Below are 23,970 nucleotides of genomic sequence, written 5' to 3'. Positions count from 1 at the left end.
GACTTGATCATTTGGATTAGAACACGAGTTGATACAGGAGTATTCAGTGCCTATCTGTTAGAGAGGAGAAGTGTAGACTGAAACGTGCTGTTCAAGGGATATGTTACACCCATCATTAAAAGGTATTAGGGTACAGAATAAACATTGGCTACTTTACCCAGCCCAACATTATAAGGCTAAATTAATATCCATCAATGAGTATTCACTGAAATATTCAAAAGCTGCATTTGAACTAAATGTACCATCAAGATGGGAGACATTAAAAATACCTTCTGCAGCCAAATCTGAAAAAAAAATGAGTATGAAGAAACAAGATTGTAGCATGCTGTGAAAAGAGTAGCATCGCTGTAATAAAAAGCTTACATTTCTGCTTGCCTGCATCTCTTCGACGTATGCAATGTTTTTCATCACTTAACAATAGTGTAGTTTACTGTCATTGGTATGAATGACACATATTCTGATTTAGTTTTTTTTTTTGTTCTTGCACTTATTTTTAACAATGTGTTTATTATTATTATTATTATTATTATTATTGTGTCTTAGCATGCTTTATGTATTGCTCATTCTGTATGTACTACCCATTTTGGAATTTCATATGAGTAATTTAATGCTTAGTCTTCTGCTTGCTGCTTTTATGATACAGCAGCCGTCTTTTGTGAACACCTCGCAGCCCAAATTTACTGTCCCTAATTTATTGGCACCTCGTTAGTTTTGCACTAGCGGATCCCGTGTCATAATGAATTTGTCTTGATTTTCATTCTGAGCCTCATTCATCAAGCACTGAGAAATGAGATAATAAAATGCCCAGATCAGATTACTGTTTCTAATATTTTTTATTAATGAATGAAATTATGTGCTTAGAAAATATTTGGCGAGATATCTATCAAAAGATATGCCTTCCTGCAAGTTTAGTAGTTTAAAATGACCCCTTGACAGCATTTAAGTTGGCATTGCTGTAATTAATTAATCCCATCAGCAGTCAGTGTGATTATTTTATTTTTCCTTTAAGATTTTACATTTGCTAATTTATGGGTGAAGCTTGTTGTACTATGATGGCCAGGTAAACTGGTTAACTGTGTATTTTCATCCAAAACCTTTTTTTTTAGAAGTTATGGGTAAAGTTTTAATTCCAGAATCCTGTGACGGGCATCGTAATGGAATCCTTAGCTAGTGGGTCGGTTTGGCTAATTTATGCTGGAAATAGATCATAAACATGCTGGACATTAATTTATAATGCTAGATGCATATAATGTGTACTCTGAACAGGTAGGAAATGTACGAACTGATTTCTGTTGTGCTAAAGTGTTTTCTGAGATGGGAGCAGAACCAAAGCTTCCATAACACAAATAAATGTCTTAACTGTATGAGTAATATGGGGGCAGTTACTAAACTGGGTATAACTAGTAAAATAATATAGAAATGACAGTGGCTAGCATTTAATGACAGCTTATTAAATTAACCTGTTCACATATTCAGCATCTTACTCATAACACTGGGTCACTTTTTCTCCTTTTTGCAGCTGTATAAGGAATTTGCAGTCATTTACAAGGCATTCATTGCAATCCATCTACAAACCCTTTTTTCCCATTTTTACATATGGGGTTAAGGTGCCACTTCAACAGTGGCAATCGTATAGAGCCAAGGTTTATGCTGGATGGCTAGCCCTGCAGGAGTAGTTCTTCCATACCACAAACTCACATGCACACATACACCCATGGCCAGTTTAGAGTGTGTAGTCCACCTACTCCATGTCTTTGGAATGTGGGAGGAAACTGGAGCACCCAGAGGAAACCCATGAGGACACAGGGAGGACATGCAGAGTCCACACAGAACTTCTGGGTATAGTGAGGCATCAAGAAGTGTAGAGCCCCAGAAATAAAACTGACATTTCAGAGGGGGGGTGGGGGGTTCCTATAATTTTCTATAGCTGCACTATAGGACAGTGCCAAAGTTTTTTTTATTTTTTTTTATAAGCACATTTAAATTTGAGCAAGTAGTAGTCTATGCAAGCAAGGAATCTGTTTTTTTTCCTCAAGTCATCCTATGATCATTGAGCTCACACCATCTGGTTACTTTATATGCCAAGTCATTCCCTCTGGACAAGAACTCTATAACACGTTCATTGCCTGGAAGCAAGGTCGAGCACATGAGTGACTCTGTCATCCTTGTGAAGGACTGAGATTTTACTCTTCAAGACCATACTTCCCCTGGACGTGCTCATGGGTATCCAAGGGGTTGGCATATAATGGTCCTTTCAAATATGCAGCCATGACACTTCATAACCTGGTCAACTAGCTCTGCTCTACTTGAAGACTAATGCCCTAGTGTGACCCCCTGTTTGTACTGCACATTCAGTGATGCCTGGTTTTCACTGGGATTCTTCTCCTGACAGTGTGCCCCAAACACGCGTGTTATCCTCCCTCTAAAAAGTAGGGAGCGGCTTAAGCCTCATGAGGGAAAGTAAATTCTGTGATGTTTTTTATACCGGGCACTATTAAGGCTCTAAGAGGTGATAACTAGCGTAAGTTATTGAACTGATTAGAAAAAAAATAATTGTGACATTTAATACTCAGCAGTTTTCAGCAGAACTAATCAATGAAACTAACTGGGCATGTTTCTTATGATTTTCCATATGTGACTTAGTATACAATGTATTTTCTGCTTTACACTGTCTCTTTACAACCTTAATATCAGTTTACTGGGGCAGATTTTATTGTCCATGAAGCCTGACTGGGAATGGGCAAGTGGTTAGAGTGGATATGGAATCAGAGGATGTGAGGCAGGTACAAGATAGTTTAGAAAAGGAAGTGGCATAAGAAAATTTAAAGAGTCAGGAGCTCTGTGATTGTTCTTATTAGCAGATATTACTACACAAGTCGTTATGCAAACATGGCACAGTGTGTTTATCATTCAAGGCATTTCCTGGATGTGCTTTGGAATTGAAGACAGACATAACAGGGGCAATTTAAAAATTACCCTGGACAAAACAGCACTGTGTTGGCAGAGAGCCTAGTAGATTATACAACCTTCTTTTTTTAAATGTTAAATATTAGGATAGGTGTCTTGTAATCTATTTTAACTGCAACTTGTTTTAAAGTTGTATATCTTTAAGACCTTTACAAATATTCTGCATATTCGACATAGTCATGTGATTAGTATTTTGTTTCATTTGTCCCTGGCTTGTACCTTTTATAAGTGAAAAATCATTTATTATACATCTCTTGAAGAAGCCCTCAGCATTCAAAATAATGAAATCAGTGAGAAATCAGTAATGTGTAGCTCCATTTTATTTTCAATAAGCATTATCTGACTGTCTCAGATTCGTACTGATTTATTTCATGTGTTTCAGTTTTTATTTTGATATTTATATACATGATAATGATCATTTTCATTTATTACTTTTTGTTACATTATTTTTAATGCACAATTGTCAATACAACCCTTTCTGCACCCACCCTTCATTCGGTCACTTGTTTTCCATAAATTCCCTTATCTTCTACTAATGATGTACTTAGTATTAACTTTTACTAAATCTGTCTGCTCTGCTATAACTGTTTTACGGAGAACCCCTTCCCAGCTTTTTGCCATTATTTTCCTTCCCATCACAGGTAGGATCCCTTCGCTCCTGTTTCCATATTAGTGTAGCCTGTTTCATCACCATCATGACTACATCATCAGTAACTCCTCTGGTAGTACTCTGCTGCAGAAGCACTGATGTCTTTAACGACCACATTTTATTTGTCTCTTACCCCTTTTAGGAGTTTTCCCATTTCGTCATGCCTATCTTTCCATCTAACATCTAACCTAATTCTCAAGACTGGCCTCCCCCTCTAGGAAAGCCACCCGTTCCTTATATATTCAGCCCTGTACTTTTTCATGTTTTTTTTTTAATAATATAGATTTCTTGCTAAGGTCACTGTCTAATTCCTCTTCCTCTTCATGTTGTTTGACATCAAGTGAATCTCAGCTCTAGGCAGCAAAATTCATGCTTGCTTTGGGATCACCCTTCATGCCTGTGTTCTGTTGGTTAGAACTTGATTCCTGTGCCAGGTTCCTTTAACCCTTTCTCTGTACATCAATTGCTTAACATACTACTCTTAACTCACAAGACCTGGGCCTGTACAGTTTTGAGGTGTATATCAGAAGCCCGAATGCTCACAAGTCCGAACGCTGAAACATCGAACTGGGAAGTTTGAAGTCTGAAAATAATGAAGCCGTGGAACATCAAATTCTTTCCCAGGGAAAGAATTTGGTGGGCTGGTTCCGCGGCTTTCCTATTGCCTCCACTGTGGTGCAATCTCGGCGTTGGTATATTTAGGTAGGGGGGGTGTGGGGTGCACATGCTCCCACATTGGGGGGTGTGGGGGGCAAAGAGCCCCACATTAGAAACAGTATTTAGTGTTCATGTGTTTCAGCGTTTTTGTACCAGAACAGCGATTTTTTTTCCCTGGGAAAAATTTGCTGTTCTGAGTGTTCGGAGTATTCAGTTTTCGAACTTTTGGGCTCGATGTTTACATAGTCGAAGTTTTGACACTTCGACTATGTGATATAGACCCCAGTTTTGCACTATTATGATAAGGAAACTGGAATATTTTTTTTCAGCATTACCTCTCCCATGATGTCCCAGGGGAGCTAATGGATTATTAATAAGTTTTGTCATGTTTGTATGTTCTTAGGTTCTTTTTAATAGCCATATCATTGTATAATGCCTTCTTTAGTTCTCCCAAGATTATATCCAATTTCTCTTGCAGGTCATCCCTCTCCGTGTTTCTCATATAATCCTCTTTTGGTCTGCTTGTACTGTCTTTCATAATCCTGATTGTTCTTGGGTTACATATGTTCCATAGGTCCTCCATCATCTCACCTGAAAGCCCTACTTCAGGCTTCCACTTTATTTTCTCTGTTTTCACTGGTATATTTTACTAAAATAATAGCAATACCTCCTATACGTTGTCCCTTTTCCATAAGCACTTTGCTATCTCTACTACTTTTCAAGCCCATAAACACACTTTACTCTGGAAAAGACCAAATTATTATACCCTTTTCCTCTTTTCAGTCATTTAGCCCCACCCTAAGTCAACATGCCTTCCCATGTTTTCTCTCAGCTTGTCATACCCCATTTGTAAGCATCATGCTCTTTGATGGTAAGTTTCTACCTCTGCATTTCTTATTAACCTTGTCCTTCACATAAAGGATTGCTGTTACCTGATTTCTTTCATTTATCACATTACCTTTCCATTCACACTGATGCTGATGTCAAACCCTTTGAATCTGAAGAAGACTTCATTCTTACATATATGACTAGTTGGTGCCACACCCCACTTACCTTAACACAGGTGAGTATGTATGCTGTGTTTAGGTTTATAATATACTGTGGCTGCACTAGAGGATAGTGCCAATGCTTTTTAAGCTATACACTTATTATCATATCAGCATAACAATCTTACTGCTTATATAATAGGGTATTAGTTATATTAATGAATTGTTCCAACAGAAACAGCTGTATTTATTTTAAATATTGTTTACTGCATTGGTTATGTCTGAAAGAGTCCATAAAGCAGGCCATGTACCCATTTAACAAATGGTAAAACTACCAGACGTAGGAGTCTACTGTGTGACTCCCAGCATGTCACTTAACACAGCTTTGTTTTTGGCTTGCCTTGGAAAAGGGGATGAGTGTCCATTGAGAGTACATATTTTTAAATAATAATAATAGTAGTATTATTAATAATAATAATAATAATAATAATAATAATAATAATAATAATAACATGTTCTCTACTGGTAGTTTATTGTGTTTAGTTCGTCTCATAACCCCCATGCTGTTGTCCTCTGAATGACCCAAATACTTGGTGATTTACATGCAGTTCCTCATTAAAAATGTAGCTACATTATCTTTTAATGTGAGTATTTTTTTAACTTTGGAGAGCTTCTTCTTCTATTTGCTGTAGTCATACAGCTTTATCAGCACTCTGGGTCAATTTAATTTTTGACCTTACTTAGGAATTTCCTTGGAAATTCTTGTTGTCCTTAAGCTAGTGAACACTCCAGGTTTTGTTATCATTCTGTATTCTATCCTGCTGCTCACTTAGGTTCATAGGTACATAGGTGTTTACTAGGCTAATGACCACAAAGGCCTTTTTATGCCTAGCCATGCACCCCAAATCCGTGACAAGTTTTGATACCCTTGATAAGTGTAAGCATGGGCCTGGGAGATGAACTATTTATAGGTTAGCTGTTTGTATTTGAGACATATGTTCCAAATCAGCGATGAATTTCTGGTTTCCCATCCAATTATCCAAGTTGCACTTGAATTGCTTTAGAGAAGAGCTCTGCTCCCTTCATTTGAAGTGAAGTTCTGTGAAACATCTGAGCATTGCTGTATTCTGGGCTGTGGTGTAGTTCCTGTGTTGTCCATTACCTTACTTGGATAGAAGGAAGTTTCTTTGCTCACCAGTGGGAGTGGGGAGCCTTGAGCAGCCTACCTGTCCTTGGGGGAAGTGACCTCAGCACAAGAAGCTGTAGTAATTGGTTGTTTGGGAACATTCCTAGCTCTTTTGTAGTTCACTGCTTAAAATCCGCCTCTGGGCATTTTTTTCTGGCTATACTGCTCAGACAAGCTCCACGTGGGTTTACAGAGTGGTCCTAGCAGCAAAGAACTCGAAAAAGCGACTACCTTCTGGATTTAAGTATCTTTGCTTTTTTTTCCACTGGAAATAGCTTCTGTTGCTTACTTTGAACTAGCCTGAACTGTTTTTTTTACTGATTACTGCATTTATTTTAAAATCTGCACTTAAAGTTACATTTAGTTGAATTTAATCGAAAGTTTGCTTGTTTGTTTGTTTAATTTAACTGTGGAGGCTGCCCACTAAAGTGTGCTAGCCTGTGTAACTAATTTATCACTGTCTCTGCATTTTCTGTGTGTTTCTACAAAAAAAACAAAAAAAAATCCTTGTTTTCCTGCCTTTCTTGACTAGTTTAGACCAGTATACAGGCATTGCTGTATTCTGGGCTGTGGTGTAGTTCCTGTGTTGTCCATTACCTTACTTGGATAGAAGGAAGTTTCTTTGCTCACCAGTGGGAGTGGGGAGCCTTGAGCAGCCTACCTGTCCTTGGGGGAAGCGACCTCAGGACAAGAAGCTGTAGTAATTGGTTGTTTGGGACCATTCCTAGCTCTTTTGTAGTTCACTGCTTAAAATCCGCGTTTGCACGGCTTTGCATAGCGCAGCGCCGGTTAAACAAGGTTAAACTTGGTTAAACAAGGTTAAACTTTTTCTGGCTCCGCCAAGTCTGCTCTTCAATTTTTCCCTTAGAACTGTTCTACTTGCAATCTAAACAGCCTATACTCTATCTGAAAAGCTCAGCACTTGCTCCTAAAGCATTTTTTACACAGGTAAAGCACTCTTAAAAAAAAGAAAGTACTTCATTCACCTAAATTCTGTTGAGTACCCATTTCCCTATAGGTCCTTTCTGACTCAGTTACACAGCAATCTTTTTCACTATTTCTAGCATGTCAAAGGGTCAGTTGCTGGCGTCCTCTCCTGTTCAGCTGGTGATTCTGGGAATCTTGAGGCAATGTTACAATTGCGTCATGTACACAGACAACCCTCTCCTCCTCCCAACAAATGCAAATATATGCGAGAGATGCAACTATATAGCCAAACTGGAGGCTGAGCTCTCTCAATTCAGTACTGGCAAGAACAGTCAGGAGGAGAAGGTAACCACGCACACCACAAACCCAGTCTCACATAGAACTATCACAACTGCAAACCAAACACATAAACACACAAAAACATACTCGGAGGCGCTGATTAAAAAACTACCAAAACAACAGAGGCCTCCAAAGCAGACACCCAAGCAACCACCACCTCAAGACATAGCACATGCAACACATAGTTCACAAAGTCAGTGTGCTAAAGAGTCACAGCCCTTAAGGCCATGCCAGATACACTTGTAATAGGTGACTCCATAGTCAGACACAATGATGTCCTGCTCACCAGACTGAACAAGGAAAAGGTCACAGTAAGCTGCCTGTCAGGAGCTAGAATCCGCCACATAACAGAAGCACTCAGGTCACTCCACAGCAAGTACAAATATGACTCAGTCATTGTACATGCCGGTGTGAACGACCTGAGACGTACCTCCCTGGACTACATGAAAAGAGACATAGAGGAGCTCTCTGATTATGTAGCCCAGGCCGGTATGACCCTGACCCTGAGCAGCATCTTACCCTCACCAAGAATGATGCCACAGTACAAAGACAAAATGATCAGTTTTAACAATTGGCTTAATTACTGGTGTCATTCTAAGGGGATCCAATGTCTGTCTGCTTGGGATGACATGCTTGACAAGCCACGCTGCTTCACAAGGGATGGCTTGCACCTGTCACCCCTGGGCTTCCGGATATTGGCCAAGGCTGTTGCCACCCCCATAGTGCCTTTTTTAGGCAAGGCTCAAATGACAAACCTACCTCCCTAGAAAACACAAGTGGAAAAAAACTAAGGGTAATGTTGCTCAGTGCCAGAAGTCTAAACCTCAAGATGCACGCCCTCGAAGCCCTCCTCAGTATGGAGAACATCGATGTCTGTGCAGTGACTGAAACCTGGTTCAAGGCTCCTGAGAGCACCCCAGCACTATTAGGTTTTACCTCATATCATGCTTTCCGGCCCCAAAACTTGGACCGAACCACAAAAGGAGGGGGAGTATCCATTTTCCTCAAAGATACCCACACCTCCAGGTTAGTGGCAATGCACGAAGCATCGGAGACTATCCAGGTGCAACTAACCATAGGCAAAACTGCCTTACAGTTTGTAGCATGCTACAGTCCACCCTCTCAAACTCAGGAACCACACACAGCCTTCCTGAAGACACTGGAGAGTATGAATGTCTCTCCAAATACCATCATTTTGGGAGACTTCAACTACCCAAACATAGACTGGGAACATTAATCAAGCCCCAACACCCTAGCCCAAAGGTTCTTAGAATTCATAAACTCAAATGCAATGGAACAACTAGTCACCATTCCCACAAGAGGAGACAATATACTAGACCTGATCATCACAAACATGGGGACAAAATGCTCCACACCGGAAGTATATCCCTCATTGGTAAGATCAGACCATAAATTAATCTCACTGGAAATCCACATCCCACCCCCACCCCCTGCACAAAAGACCACAGTGAAGAACTTCTCAAAAGCAAACTTCACACTTCTTAAGACTGAAGTGGTATCCTTCAAGGCCCCTGGGCCAGTGGAAACCACAACCCACACTGCTGAATCCTTTGCAAATGCCTTCTATGGGCACCTTCAAGAATGCATGGATCATGAAATCCCAAATAAAACCAAGACCCATTCCCCCAAAGGCAGGCGCCCAGTCTGGTGGACCCCAGCCATGAACAAACTTTACAACAGGAGGAGGAAGCTACTACATGACAGAGCAAAATCCCTAAAAGGGAAGGCATCTCTGATCAGTACTAGCAAAAAAGTACGATCACTCATAAAATCATCCAAGGCCAACTTTGAGAGAAAAATCGCAAAAGACACAAAAGACAATCACAAGGCCTTCTTTAGCTATGTTAGAAACCTGGGTGGAAACTCCCAGATATGCTCAGAGTTAGTCCAAAATGACACAAAATACACTGAACCCACTGACATTGCCAACATTCTGGCAGACAGGTTCAGTGCAAATTTCTCCTCCCCCCCAAAAGGAGAATTAACTATCCCAGCATTGTGTAGCCTCCCTAACATCTCAGATGCCCAGGTGAGAGCCGTCCTCCCTAAAGCTAAAAACACAGCATCAATGGGACTGGATGGTGTCCCGGGCTGTGTGCTACATGAATTCCAAGAGGAACTAAACCCACACATAAGGCTGCTGTTTAATCTTAGCCTTACTACAGGATAATGCACTCCAAAGAGTGGCGTACAGCAACAGTGGTCCCACTTCACAAAGGCGGTGCTTCTACGGACCCTAGAAATTACCGCCCCATAAGCTTGACGAGCCTGGTCTGCAAAGCTATGGAGAGGATCATTATGGAATTCATAAACAAAGACATTGGGGACCTACAGACATTGGATCCTACCCAATATGGCTTTGTCAAGGGCAGATCCTGCCTTTTAAACTTGGTCGACTTTTTTGAAACAGTCACTAAGGCCATTGATGAGGGTAAGGCAGTTCACACAGCCTACCTTGACCTTGCAAAAGCCTTTGACACAATACCCCACTTGGGCATCATAGACAAACTCACCAGCTTAAATGTAAACCCATATGTCACAAGATGGGCTGCAAACTGGCTCAAGGACAGAACCCACAGGGTCAGAGTTGCTAGAGCTATGTCAGACTCTACGCCAGTCACAAGCGGTGTCCCACAGGGCTCAGTCCTGGGACCCCTCTTGTTCGGCATTTATTTTTCCGAGGTACAGGCAAACATAGGAGGATTGTGGCTGACAAAGTTCGCAGATGACTGCAAACTGGGCGCCATAACTGATATTCCAGCAGACACAAACATCCTTCAGAGAGGCCTCATAGAAACGGATAATTGGTGCCAGAGCCATGGCCTTAAGCTGAACGCCAAAAAATGTGTAGTCATACCCTTTGGGAAAAACAAGGTACCCACATATTACCACATAGGTGGTAATCCATTAAGTAAGGAAGAGGGAATCAGGGACCTAGGGACCCAGGTTGACAGTAACCTCTCATTTGACACTCACATTGCCAAAGTGGTTAGGAAGACCTTCTATATTGCCCACCTTATCATGAAGGGTTTCACATCTAGATCAAGAGAGGTCATCGTGCCCCTGTACTCTTCTCTTATCAGGCCAATGATTGAGTACAATGCCCCATTTGGGATGTATCTCACCCGACACCTGCAGCAGTTGGAAAGACCCCAAAAGTTCCTCACCAAGAGGATAAAGGGTCTTAAACATATGTCATATGCTGCCCGACTGAAAAAACTCCAGCTCTATTCAGTCGCATACCGCCTACTCAGAGGTGATCTGTGCCTGACGTACAAGGTCATGTCCAATCCGGAATTAATGGACATGCTCCACCTCAGAAAATCCAAATCCATCAGAGCCACGAGAACAAGAGACTTAAACCTCAACACAGAAATAAATAGGACGTGCTGGAGGGACAGATTCATAACCCAGAGGCTCCCTACACTCTGGAACAGAATCCCAGTCCATGTTAGGCAGAGCCCCTCAATGACTCTATTCAAGAGAAATCTCGACGAGTGGATGGGAGATCGTAGGTTTACCCCGGGGGTCATCTCTGTGTCACTACTAGACAGAAGCACAGTAAACTAAACCCTAAAAGGGCGTAGTATTCTCATCCTAAGGGGTGGTGAAAGCCACACACACTCTGGCTAGGCTTATAAATGCCCTAGGGCAGATAGCCTAGTACGAACCTATGAACCTATGAACCTAAGCAGGTTGCCTTTGTTATCTCCATAGCCTGTTTTCTGCTCTTCACTAGCAGGTTAACAGTTGTATTGCTTCTTCATACTATTATTCCTTCACTTTTTTTTTTATTTGGTTCCTGCTTCCTCTTACCACTATCCCTAAACATCATTTCTGCTACAATAATTCAAGGTTCTTAGTTTTCTTTTCTGTCTCCAGCATTATGAAACACTCTGTGCTGTAGCTGTTTAGGCAACCAATGCATAAACATCCTCCTCTTCCTGTACACTCTGACTTTCCTTGTAAGCCTATCCTTTATTAATTTAATTCCAAGTGTACCGCTGTACCACATTGACTGAAATGTTTTGTTACGTTGTGCTTCTCTGGTTGTCTGCTACTCCCAGACTAACTATTGCTTGAAGCTATAACTTGACAATGGCAACTGGATGAAGCTTCAAAGCAGCGAGAAAGTTTAAAATAAGCATTTGTGTAGGTCAACAGCACCTCCTGCATCCTGGTTGTAGGTTGTTTCACTTGCACTACAACTGCTTTCTCATGAGTAAACAAGAATCCATGAATTGAAACAAATTCAGCAGTGGTTAACGAGTTACAAGCTCATTCATGTCAGATGTGACCACCTGTAGGAGAGTCTCCTCTGTGATCCAAGGCTCTGCTTACTGACCATTATTTCAACTGCTGCTGATGTATCTCAGACTGCTAGTTTCCTTTATCTGATTGCCTGTCTTGTGACTGTATTGAATTATTTACTTGTTAGGGTTTTCTTTATGTATATCTATGTATATGTATAAGTATATGTATATGTATATGTATATGCATGGGTATGTATGTATATCTATATATGTATGAATATATATGAATGTATACAGAAAGATAGAGATAGATATAGATAGATATGTGTATGTGTGTGGGAGGGGATAATGGACTTATCTACACTGGTCCCATTTCAGTTACAGCCCAGGAATTATAGCAGAAGAAGAAACCGTAGCAGTGCATTTTAATACAGAGTCAGGATTCAGTTTTTGGAGAGCTGTAGAGTTTAAAAATGAAAGTCATGCACATTGTGTACAGATATGTGTATGAAAAGTTCCCATCTCCAAAGGCAGTGAAGTACAGAGGACCTATATGCTGCAGTTTTCCATGAAGTCGTTGTAGTACGATTATAGTGAATAAGATAACTATAGAGACTAAGACACAGAGTCAGAGGTGTTGTATATAATGTAATAGATGAGGAAATAGTTTTCACTAAATTTGAACTAAATAAAAGTCTTCTTAATTTGGGGAGTAAGTCACGTGTGTGTGTGTGTGTGTGTGTGTGTGTGTGTGTGTGTGTGTGTGTGTGTGTGTGTGTATGTGTGTGTGTGCAAGGAATGAGAATGCATTGTTGGTCAAAGAGAGGTGGTTCCCAGTTTGTTGAATGCTGATGTTTATCTATATAAATATATATATATATATATATATATATATATATATATATATATATATATATATATATGTGTGTGTGTGTGTGTGTGTGTGTGTGTGTATATATATATATATATATATATATATATATATATATATAAATATTTATATATATTTTTTTTTTTTTTTTTGCATTTTACTTTATTTTTAAAATACACACACACAAAAGATCACATATGAACATAATCATGCACACACTTTCTAGGAGATCCATGAAAAAAAGATAGTGAAGTTATGTAAAAGAATGCTATGACATATGGACCATGGTGATGCATTTTTTTGTGTTCTCAGACATCATTTTAGTTCTCAAATCCATTAAAGGGCCTAAGTGATATGAATTACAATGGGAACGTTTGCTGCTTCTACTAAATTGAATGCATCTACTACCCATCATGAGACAACACGGTAATGGGATACTAGGCAAAATCAGTTGCCTCACATGAAAAAATATCAACAGTTATCACTGTTGCCAACTGCTCTGAGAAGCCCTAAGGAAAGTGTTTGCTTTGATTTATAAAGGTCAGGGAGTTGTTAAGCCAAAGAAATATTCCCTTAATGGGAAGCATGTGTGACTGTAGACTGCCATGTCCTTACCCAAGCCATACCAGGATAGTAAAGATTTGTATGAAAAGCATTTATGTATTCACTTCCTGTTAATTCCTTTCAAAGTATTACAGGTAGCATATAATAGGAAGCTCAGTATTATAATGAAAATGGTGTATATTTTGACAGATATAAATCATTTTTGTTATTTTAAGCACTGCAAATACAACATCATGAAGACGCACATCAGTTATAACTTTTTACATTTTATTTAGAAATGTATGTACCATTTCTTAAATACTATAGGACAGCCTTGATTAAAATAAAGATTCTGAAAATGTACCTCCTTTATTCGTTCAGGATGTCTTGATATTGAAAAAACAGTAAATGACTAGCAGCTATACAAGTAGCGGTGAAGTCCAGCATGCTAGAAACAGTTAAAGCCAAAATGTGTAGGATTAATAATTCCAAAAATATTTGTTTTAAAGAGTAATGAAAATTGTATAAACGGCTTTAACATAGGATTAATTTTTCCATGATATTCTGATCATTAACTTTCCAATTAATGTGATAAAAAATAAATCTTTCTTAGCTGTCCTCTTTAACATCTGCCTCTTATCTAACTTCTGAAACAAGAATTGCACCAGGTGGAAACAAGGTATACAACATACTATAATGAAATGTCGTTTCTACAGAGAAGAGAGAAAAACGCGGTGTCGCAATTTGGCAGAGTGCATGTAACTCAAGCAGTTCCTGACAGCAGTGTCTGCACATGATATTAACAAAGGTAGTAGTGTTTCTGTAATTGGACATGAAAAATGATGTTGCACTTTCTGTAGTTGCTTCAGGATACGTGAAGGGTATATGCTGAAATGGAGCCTCTCTTACATTAAATGTTGTCAAATTGGTCCCTCTGCCTGGGTTGCTTTCATAGTGTGTGATCTTTGAAGTGAGATAAGCTTTGAAAATTGTTTTACATCTTTGCATTTATTTTAGAGCCGTGCATGCATAAAATCTTGAGCAGTGCTTCGGTGGCAGATGTAAAGAAATAAAATTACCGTTATTGTCACAAAGAAGTGAAACTAAACAATAAAGAAATAAATAAGAACGCTATCTATGGAAATTTCATCTGCAAAGGAAAATAGTTTCTCCTGTTCTGTAAGCATATATATTTCTGTCCTAGTAATTCAATGCTGCCATGGCAACAGTGGATTATAGAATCTGGGTAAATCACTGTCAGTCTAAAATGCGTTAGCCATATTCTTTGCTTTTGTGATAAGCAGTAAATGCACATGTGTCTTTGTTATTTTACAGTCATAATTCACTATTGACTTCAGAATGAAATATGTAATGGCAAGCATTGATTTGTAGTGTTGCTGCATTTTCCATGAATTAAATCATTTCAGTGGATGGGTTTTATAAAGCCTGGCATCTATATAATAGAGTCAAATTCTGAAGAAGCTGTGATTGTTTGATAGCATTAAAGGATTGCATTAAAAAACACAACAATGTACATGATATACACATGTTTTCTTTGAGATGGAAATGTATAGTTTGGTGTGGAACACCAGAATTTTTTTTTCAGTACAATAACGCAGAACAGAATTTATTACCCATCTTTGAAAGTGACTGGCAGGCACTGAGGTTTACTACAGTACACAATGAGATCTCTGATATTTAGTGTACACATTTTGTTGCTATGAATTTTGTAAAAATTACTCAGTCTCTGTGACATTAATCCTCTCTCAGATGTCAGTAATATTACTGAGCCTTGACTAAGCATCATAAGATTATTTATTTGTTAATGTTTAAGCAAACTAGTGTGTCTTGTACTGTTTTCAACCAAAAACAGGACTATGAGGGCAAGGATAAAAATATGTTTACAACGTTAATTAGTCAGCATACCTGGGATAGAAATCTGAATGCAGAGAAAACTCATACTGACATTGAAAAGACATGCAAAGACAGCATTTACATAGACTGGAGATCAGGGAACCTGTTAATATTACATATGCCCACATAGATCGACACACGCAAACACATTCATCTACATACATACAGTCATGCACACGCTTGCACGTGCACGCATGCTCAAGCATACACACACTAAAACAGACACACAAACACATACACTAAAATAGACACACAGTACACATACAAACACACACAAATATACACACATGCACATTAAGACAGACATAGACACATGCTCGAGCGTACACACATACATGCACACATACACATACAAACATGCAAGTATATATATATATATATATATATATGATATGTTAAAACAGATGCACAGTTTACACACACACATAAAACACGCAATAATGATCCCTAAAATGCACACATGCACACACACACACACACACACACACACACACACACACACACACACACACACACACACACACACACACATGCCAGTACTGTGTGGGGATGTTCACCGGGAGGATAACAGGTACACACACAGTATTTCCAAATGCAGCTGTTGGCATCAAGTGCAATTTCCCTTAAGAGCACACAGAGATCACAGTCAATCTGGGGCAGGTTTCTCCCTCTTTACCCAAATCCCCAGTAAGACTCCTCATTGGCACAGGTATAGAGTTGAGATCTCAGATGAGTAACCAAGCCAAGACCTCCAGCACCCTCTCTGTCCAACCAGTGCTTCATGTCCCTGCCCAAGTAGCTGACACACACTCACACACACACACACACACACACACACACACACACACACACACACACACACACACACACACACACACACTCTTTGAGGTTTGATTTACACACACTCACACCTGGGAAAGGCTGGCACAGGTTTACTAGCTATGCCCCCTTCTGCCTAGACTATAAGGTAGTTACAACTGTCAGCAGTCACTCCTTATCAGCTACTTTAGTGTCCTTAACAAAGGGTGTCCGATCTTACTTGTAATATTAATATTAATACAAATGGTAATTTGACCAGGAGCATGGCTATTAGGAGTGGCTCACACAGTGTCACCAAATAAAAATGCAAGTACTTTCAAAACTTAAACATCTGCACACAGATCAGCCACAATGAAAGGTTTAAACATATTTAATAATAAATAATAAAAGATAATAAATAATAAAAGAACAAGACAATACTAAATATATATTCACAGTGACGTCAGAGTTCAAACCACAGGAAATATTTAAAATAACACTGCAGTACAGGCTAACACAAATAAAGAAAACCAAAATATAGATTAAGCTTCACTATATTCCTGACTGTATCTAAGAGAGGTACTTTACCCTAATAACTTACTTAGAGCAAGGCAGATGGTGTGGTGAATAGTTATTCTTGTTTTCCGGTCCAAGACAAAATACCGAATGCTCTGGCTCACTGAAAGACTTCTCAAAATAATATCTAAAATATTACTGCTTGCAGAATGACATCATTTCTGGTCATCTAACTTCTAGTTCTCATGTAACCCCCCCACTGCTGCCAGCTGGCAGTATTTAGCATCTACCTGTAAAAATATACAGACAAGGGCTTTTGCTCAGCTCTTTGGCAGCTGCTGGAAAACAATGGCATTCCTTTATGCTTCCAAAGTAGCAATTAGTTCACCCCTATGATGATACAGAAAGCTTTCTAGTACAGACTTTGTGTCTCTATCTGCACTGAAGAATCTCTATGGCACAGCCTATAAAGTCATTTAATTTCAGATTTTTTTAAAGTTTTCTGCACTGAGGTTAACCCTTCTGTTTCCTCTGTTAATATATACATTTAAACAGTTGCCATAGTGCATGTACATTTTTGTTTTCTTTCAGTAGGGCACACTGTGGATACATTTTAAGCACAAGCAGTTTACAAATACCGTTTCAACACAAATCTGCAGTTTGATATACAAGTGACATACAGTTCTAATACATTTGTAACAAAAGCATCTTGTATAATTTTGTTTGATATTCACAAATGATGTATAATTATTTACAAAATTTTAGCTAGCTATGCTGGCAGTACCTCCTTACCTCACCCATATTATTATAGACTTGCTTTCACCTACACTGAACAGGCTTGAGTCATATCAGGGATACTGGCCTTATCATTTGAAAAATGATGATCTAGTTGAGTTTCTGTGAAATTATGTTTCAGACTGCGACATATGATGCTGCGATAGAATATGTAGTAATGCTTTGTACAATATGTGTAGTTTAAAGCAGGTTGAAAAAAAGCTTTTTTACACAAATAAACACATATGTCTAATATGTGTGTGTGTGTGTGTATATATGTATATGTGTGTGTGTGTGTGCCACTATAAGTATAGATATAGCTAGAGATATAGATATAGATGGATATATATATATATATATATATATATATATATATATAATTCAAGGTGAAGTTCACCTACTTTTGGGCATGGCATCATGCTTCAGATATTGACTCCTGTTACAAATACCATTGTCTGTTGTGAGGCAAGGACAGGATCATGGCTAAAAAGGGTCTTATAAGGACCGTTACCTTTTTCTGAATAGAGCTGTGTAATGAACAGTACATTGCCATCTGTTTTAGATCTCTGTGGCAAACCTCTGAGATCTGGCAATGCTTTGGAAATTTCAGACATCATAAAATATATAAAGCTGCTTTATATTTCAAGCATCCTCTAACTCTCTGAAGTGATACTCCGGCAGTATTTTTCTGTGTTGAATAGTACAATGGGAAATGAGCAACTGGGATTCAGATCAAGATGCAGCAACACAGACCTTATGTTCACAGTGAGGCAGATTGTGGAGAAAAGATAGACTTGTAGAAAACAAATTACAAAGTCCCCAGAAAGGTAATTTGGCACTCCTATGATAGTTCAATGTCAGAGAAACATTAGTTGATTTCATACCTCTCAACTGTCCCTGATTTTCAGGGACGTCCCTGATTTTGACTCAAATTTTAACTCTGTCCCTCTTAATCCTTCCTAAAACTAGTGACTTTTGGAGGAAAGGTGGTGAATTACACTTAATGAATAATAACAATAATTAAGAGTTATAAACTTCTTTTACTTCAGAAAATATGTATTAATTCATATGCTCTGATTCTGTCAATGTTTCAAGTTAATAGCACTAATATTTTAAAAGTGTCCCTGATTGTCCCTGATTTTTGCTTGACTTGTCCCTGATTCTGTTGAAATTTGTCCCCAATTGGTTGAGAGGTCTGGTTGAGTTAGTGTAGGCAATTTGAAAGAACCTAGTGACACAAGTAAGGAAGCATCCGGACTCATGTAGGAGATCCACTGGTAGTGGGAGTTTATCAGGGTGCTGTCTATACTATTAGTAGACTTCATTAGCAAACAGGATAGAGGGGATGAATCAACAAAGTTGCATACAATGTAGCATTTCAATTAGATTCTGGACAGGAACTTCAGCAAATGATAATAGAATGGAATGCAAACCTGCAGGCATGTGGGATGAATCTGGCAATCGGTGCTGAGGGTTAAAGCTGTGAATTGCAATTCCTGTGGTGCTGGTATGATTCCTATAGCCAACATTTTCCTACTTCATGACCTTGAGCAAGTTACTTTAAGAAAATTTTGCTCCTGGGTGCCCCTGAAAAGGGACTGTGTGTGTCAAATGAGCCTACCTAGTTAACAAATGAATATTACTATTATTATGAAATTGAATACAGACAGGGCTCATGGCAGTAAATGGGATAAATCAGAAAAAGCTAAAAGATTGTAATAGAATGGAAAGCAGTGGACCAGTTAAACAACTTTAAATATCTGGAAGGGATAGTTCAGAAGAAAGGAACTCTGAATGGAGAGACAAAGTTATGATCAGAGGGGCTGTAGCCAACTAGTGCAGATTGTTAGAGGCATTGTGTGACAAAAGAGTATCAAATAAGCTGAAAAATGAGGTGTCTAATACAGTGATGCAAGCAGTACTTCTCTATGGCACACAAACCTAGGCAGTGAAGGTAGAGCAGCTGAGGAAGTTAGAGGTGATGAAAACGAAGTGCCTGATATGAGTAGTAGGATCCACACTGTGGGACAGACAAAGAAATGAGAACAACAGAGCAGAAGCCCAAGTAGTTCTATTTACAGAGAAGGCCAAACAGAACAGATTATGATGGTCTGAGCCTATGCCCAATAAATTAGAAGGCTATTTGGTAAGGAAGATTTAGGAAGAAGGCAAGAGGAAGCAAGGATATCCAGGAAAGAGTTGCACAGTGTATATGAGAGAAAAGCTGTTACAGTCAGACATGACTCAAAGAAAGAAGGAGACTGGCACTGAATTTAGAGCAGTAGCAGCACTGTGACCCCATGAAGAAAATGGAGAAAAGGCGGATTGAGGATGATCATCAACATGTTTGTGATGATGGTCAGTCAGGATGCTGCTCTAAAGCCTTATTGCTGTTATATCAATGACAGCTTATTTGCTTTCACTGAACAACTACCAAACATTTAGAATTAGCCAGTTATATCCTCGATTTTTCATTATCGCTGCATTCATGTAGTCACGTATTTATTTAAATGTCTTTACTGGGGCACTGCGCAGACCAATAGTAACCAATTTCAGGCTCAGCTCAGGTGAAATAAAAAATATTTCACAAACAAAAATTACAGAAATGCAAGCAGCAACAGACTAGTTACACAAAAAAAAATGGATATATGCATTGCAGTGAGCAAGCGCAGTGCAATGTACAATTAAGCAGAGTGCACTTTACACTGTCTGCATTAGTGTCTAAAGTGAGTCAACCTTCAATAAATCTTGAGAGAGGAAAAGAGACTTTGAAAGGAGATAAGGACAGTGTGTTAGGTGATATGCTCTGTGTTAATGTTTGGCTTGGATGAAGAAGTTTTTTCTGAGTCGCACTCCGAATTTGGAATAAATGCTGATTTCTTTAAGGTTGATGGGGAGAGCTTGCAAAAGAGTAAGTGCCTGAGATTATTGGCTGAAAAGCAGTACTTCCTTTTTTTCACTTTAGTCCATCAAAGTTACTTTAACCATACCAAAAAAGGACAGTTCCTTTTATGTCTTCTGATGGTCACTTTTATCTGCAGAGTAAGTCACATTGAATACAGTCAGCCCGTCATTACCAAAAAAGACTATCACTGTTAGGGATATATACCTTTGTAGATCAACCACACTATTATTCTCCTTAGGCATTAAAGAAGAATACAAAATGAATGTGATTTATTTCACAACAAACAACTGTGGAAAAGCATACGACTTATTCTTAATGGCAATCATTTTTAGAAAATCTACCATTTCCCATTCAGACAAAAGTTCTTATCACAGATGTGAATGAAATAAAGTTTGCAACTGTGATGTTGTCTGGTTCTCATTAAACATTCTGTTATAAATCAGAGCTATTTAAATTATCAAGTTACACTGCAATATGTAAATAAGACTTTGTGAGCTGGTGATAAGATTAAGCAATAAAAAGTACAGATGGAAAAATGTATTACAGATTGTTATTAATTTCAAAGCCGTGCTTTAGTGGTGGGCTATAAAACAACAATCCAGTAGATTCCTCATTTGATGTATCGCTTGTCCCATTTATATGTTTGCATTGTAACCATGCATAACTGGATCTGCAGAAGTTATGTGTTACATTTCAGTCATTCTACTCATATAAAGAGACGTCAGCTTTGTCATACTAGGAGTGAAGAATACAGTATTGTACACCATACTCTTAAGTTGTCGTGTTAGTAATGGAGTGCTGAAGACCCAAATTAGATGTAAAAAGGAGTATTATTTGTTTCAGATATTAATGCAGTGGGGCAAGTGGAAGAGGAGAAAATATCTGCTTTCTCATTATATCCCCAGTTAATATCCATTCTGACTCCATAAAATGTTAGCTACATCATAGGTAACCACAAGGAGCAAAGTTTTTTAAATACATTTTCTAATTTTATTACATATTTGATTCATGTAAGTTAAAACTATTTGATTGAATATTTTCTATCTCTTTAGACTTCAGGTACCCAGCTGGTAGTAAATTTCAGAAACAATTACATTCATAATTTATTTATTTATATAAATCTCAATATGCATTCATAAACAGCATACCCTTACCATATAGTGGTTTTCTTCAGAAGATCTGCAGTAGATTCCATTATAAATCTAATTTCAATTTGTTTATATGACAAATTTACAGATGGCATTTGCACGGTGTTTTATTTACAATTTAGTTGTACACAGAAATGCATTTTGATATATACATTTCTGGTATTGTTTTAGAATGACATGACTGTATTCTTTTGCCATAATAATGTCAAGGTTTTATGATATCAATGGAAATGGGACAGGGATATCAATTATCTGTGGGAGACATCTGCTTGGTTTGTTTTTAATTTGCAACTCACTCATCTGAAATTGCCACCAGTTGGTCAGGCTGTGTATAATGTCAGCTTTGTCAACCTTATTTGTTTCTTGACCTGTCTTCGTGAACAGCTGGATAGCTGAAGATGTATTCAGGTGCATTTTTGCAAGAGCTTGCATTAGGAAATGGGTGGCACAGTGGTTAGTGTTGTTGTCTCATAGCAAGAGGATCTGTGGCTCAGTTCTTAGCTGGGGTGCCCTCTGTGTGGAGTCTGTATGTCTGCCCTGTGTTTGCTTGGGTTTCCTCCAGATACTCCAGTTTTCTCCCACATTTTAAGGAGATGCAGTAGGTGGATTAGGCACTCTAAATTGACCATAGGTGTGAGTATGCGGTGTGGGAGAGCAGCACAGAGAGGGCTGGTCAACTGGCAGGGTAAACCTTGGTTCTGAATAATTGTCACTGTTGAGGTGACAGCCTGACCCCATGTACATAAACAGGAAAAAGAGTTTATGGCTGGATTACATTAAGACATTGCTTTTATTTTCAGAATAACTTAGAAAATGCAAAAACATATTTACATATTTATTTTAAATATTAATGACAAAAATGTGCATTTCATGCAAAACTATCTAGTAATTAATGCATTGATTTATTTATTTTTCTTTCAGATGAACAGACCGATCCAGGTGAAACCAGCAGACAGTGAAAGCAGAGGAGGTAGTTGTCTATATTGCTCCAAGCTCTTTAACACTGTGCATAGTTTTTTTTTTTTTTTTTTTTTTTTGTGTGTATCATGTCCTTGTTGATCTACATATGGTTACTGCTAAATAAATCCATTCTTCCACTAAGATATTCCTTCAAAAAATGTATTTCATGATGTCAAGTCACTGTTTTATTGAATGACTGCTATATGAGGCATGTAGGTGTTAAAACTGCCTTTATATAAGAAATGAAGAATGAAGTGTGATTTCATTCAGCTTGGATATAAAGAATAATTGTTTGCCATTGTATTTAATCATAAGCTCATAAGTTTTATCTAAACAGAATTTAATGTTTGAAGCAACTTAAATCATGATTGTCAGAATATTTGATAGCTGGTGTTATTTGTCTGCTTAAGGTTTTCTATATCTTCCGAGAATGTTGCAGATTATGATATATTTGTTTAAAGATACCTTTTTCAAATGATTTGTGAATCTCATTTCAGTAAAGACGGAATGAATCAAAACTCAGTGCTGTGGCAAGTAAACAGCTACTGGGCTGTAACACCATCAATATCAACCATTCCAACCATTTATACTTGGGCAAGGTCCACCATTGTTTCACTTCTTGGTAAACTTGATTATTGGTGTAAGGGTCAAAAGGTAACGAGGTAGTTTCTCTGAGCTATAGTTACTTCCAGTTTGTACTTATCAAGCAGTGCAGTATTTGTTCCATCTTGTGCTTAGGAAATATTATTGAAAGAAATATGCTCAGACAAGCTGTCTTTAAACAATTGCCAGCTAGAGTACTAATAAGCCAAGTGTTTACCTAGGATATTGGGTAATGTATGCTGTATATGGTTTCTCCACTATGAAGAAATGGTACATGGTTTTGCTCTGGCTTTGTTGCTTAGTTTCTGCATTTTAGGATTGCAATGAATTTAGATTGGAATTTTATAAGATAAGATCTCAGGTCTAAGATGCTGTATTTTTTTTTTTTTTTTTTGCTTCTGTTGGATTTATCACTATGTGGTAAATCATTTGTTTTTGAATCCACTAAAATAAGTGCTGACTTGCTTATTGTAGATATACTAGTAATTCAATGAGTGCAATGAAGACATATGTTATTTTAGAACAAGGTCTTCTAATAAGTTAGAATAATGCTTGAGAGTGATTGCAGTTTGTTGTTGGTAGTTGATGTAAGTAAAGTCTATGTGGGTGCAATTTTTTTGTTAGGACATATGTTAGTAAAATACAGCAATGAATTGGTAGACAGATGTACTATATGCATATGTGAATAATTATGTTTTAATATGTTTATCCGTTTTCTTTCAATGCTGTGATGCTCCAAGAAAGTGAAACAGGGATGACACAACTGCAGACAATACTGAGGGTTCCTTTAGACAATATAGCCTTTCTTTCATCATTTATTGTTTGCAGACCCTGTCCCATGCCTGCTTTACAAATACTGAATTTTAAAATCAGGCTTTTTATACCCAATTTGTATTTTAGAGTCTGATTTCTAAACAATAGCACATCTGATGTTCTTTAGGAACAACAAAATA

General features: G+C 38.2%; 1 protein-coding gene across 12 annotated transcripts in view; it reads left to right on the top strand.

The window, feature by feature from the left end:
• Positions 1-22,376: 22,376 nt before the first annotated feature.
• Positions 22,377-23,970, top strand: part of LOC122807764 (CUGBP Elav-like family member 4) — a 2,333,978-nt gene continuing 2,332,384 nt past the window's right edge. For 9 of the 12 annotated variants that reach the window (XM_044078838.1, XM_044078856.1, XM_044078827.1 and 6 more), the window contains exon 1: positions 22,381-22,424. The gene's annotated coding sequence lies outside the window, so the exon portion shown is untranslated. Of the gene's footprint in view, positions 22,428-23,970 lie in introns of all 12 variants that reach the window. The other 3 variants (XM_044078787.1, XM_044078803.1, XM_044078819.1) reach the window with 3 other exon arrangements.

Source organism: Protopterus annectens, chromosome 1.part1 (genome assembly GCF_019279795.1).
Source record: "Protopterus annectens isolate FY-2018-M chromosome 1.part1, PAN1.0, whole genome shotgun sequence".
Classification (NCBI taxonomy): domain Eukaryota; kingdom Metazoa; phylum Chordata; order Ceratodontiformes; family Protopteridae; genus Protopterus; species Protopterus annectens.
The sequence above is the reverse complement of the archived record's forward strand: the minus strand, read 5'-3'. Positions and strand labels throughout refer to the sequence as shown.